Source organism: Chiloscyllium punctatum, unplaced genomic scaffold (genome assembly GCF_047496795.1).
Source record: "Chiloscyllium punctatum isolate Juve2018m unplaced genomic scaffold, sChiPun1.3 scaffold_558, whole genome shotgun sequence".
In the NCBI taxonomy this organism is placed as follows: domain Eukaryota; kingdom Metazoa; phylum Chordata; class Chondrichthyes; order Orectolobiformes; family Hemiscylliidae; genus Chiloscyllium; species Chiloscyllium punctatum.
The window spans coordinates 18,419-20,000 of record NW_027310292.1 but is presented as its reverse complement, the minus strand read 5'-3'; the positions used below and the strand labels follow the sequence as shown (position 1 = coordinate 20,000).

Here is a 1,582-nt window from a genome sequence, read left to right as displayed (position 1 = left end):
GGCCTTCAGTGGGGCCGGCGGGCGACGCCGCTCCTGAACCCAGCGGCCCCGAGTCGGACGAGTTGAGGAAGGCACGCCGACGGTGACAGGGTACGGAAGACACAGCGGTGGCCTTCTGGCGACTTGGCCCCCGACAGCCCGACGTTCCGCCGTCCTCCCGATGGCCAGGAGGACCGTGCGGGGGTCGGCCGACGGCGTGGTAGGTGTGCCTGCACGGTGACGGAGCACACACCACGCCCGCCAACCCCTCCGTACCTCCCGAGACCGGTGGCAGGACGGAGCGGAAAACGTGCGGACTGAACGGGAGAGCCAAGAGCCAGCGATCCACGCGCGTGCGACCGTCCAAGTCACAGCGTTCGACGAAAACCTCCTCCCTCGGCCAGGCACTCGGCGCCAGCAGGGGAGACAGGATCAGACGCCCCGCCGGCCACTTAAGGCCGAGGACGAACCACGAGACGGGCGGCTGCAGCAGCGGGCGGCCTGCAGCTCCCAGCACTCTCAATCGATCAACCATCGAGTCGGGTCAGCGTGTCAAACCGGCGAGCTCCACGGTCAGGCCGGCGGCGCACCAGCACCGGACCTCCGCGGCTCCCTTCACTCTTTCCACTGCCAGCCAACCGAGAGACGGACCCAATGCGGACGTGCAGAGCTTAGGCAGACCCCCCACTGGAGGCTCAACACTTCGTGGCAGCTCCGTGTCCCAGAGACCAGGAGGGTTGGCACACACACACAGTGTGAACCACCGACAGCCATTCTGGGACCGGTGACAGCCGTGCTGGCCCCACTGCCACGACACAGACGGACGCCAGGCCGCGCTCCCCGGCGGGGGGATGGCGTCGAGCCTGACGAACGGAATGTGCAGGGTGGGGGGGAAAGGCCAAGCGCTCCGACGCCGGAGGGCTCCGGAGTCTGAACTTAGGGGGACAAAGAGGACGGGTCCTCTGCGACACCCCAGCCGCGCTCTCGCCAGCCAAGGCGAGTGCGATTGATTGCCAAACGACCCTCAGACAGGCGTGGCCCCGGGAAGAACCCGGGGCCGCAAAGTGCGTTCAAAGTGTCGATGATCAATGTGTCCTGCAATTCACATTAATTCTCGCAGCTAGCTGCGTTCGTCATCGACGCACGAGCCGAGTGATCCACCGTCAAGAGTTGTCTGAGTTTGTTTTAGGTCTCTCCCTCGCCAGAGGAAAGCGACCCGGACCGCACATACGCTCCCCACCTTGAGCTACAGCCACCTGCACGCCGGCGTGCGGGCGGAGCAGGGTGGCGTGAAGCGATGGGGAGCACCATCCTGGTGCGGCCCGCAGAAACATACGTCTATTGGGGGGAGGAGGACAGGGCGCCCAAGAGGCGATGCGTGCCCCAACGCACCGCAGCGACGGAGGCAGGATCACCGCCACCATGTCGCCCGCCTAGTATCACGAGGCGTGCAGCAGCTTTGCCCTAGGAAAAGCAGAGGCGGGAACGGGCACCGGCCATCGGTTCGGCAGCGTCACTGACGCGTGCACGTGGCGGCGTGTCGGCGAGCGGACTTCCTGCGAGGAGGCGGGGGCGGCACTCGCCCGAGCAGACGCCCGCCCGG

General features: G+C 66.9%; 1 non-coding gene across 1 annotated transcript; it reads right to left on the bottom strand.

Moving 5' to 3' along the window:
• Positions 1-997: 997 nt before the first annotated feature.
• On the bottom strand, positions 998-1,151 carry LOC140473243 (5.8S ribosomal RNA). The gene has a single exon (XR_011958197.1). It is a non-coding gene; the product is annotated as a 5.8S ribosomal RNA (ribosomal RNA).
• Positions 1,152-1,582: the final 431 nt, after the last annotated feature.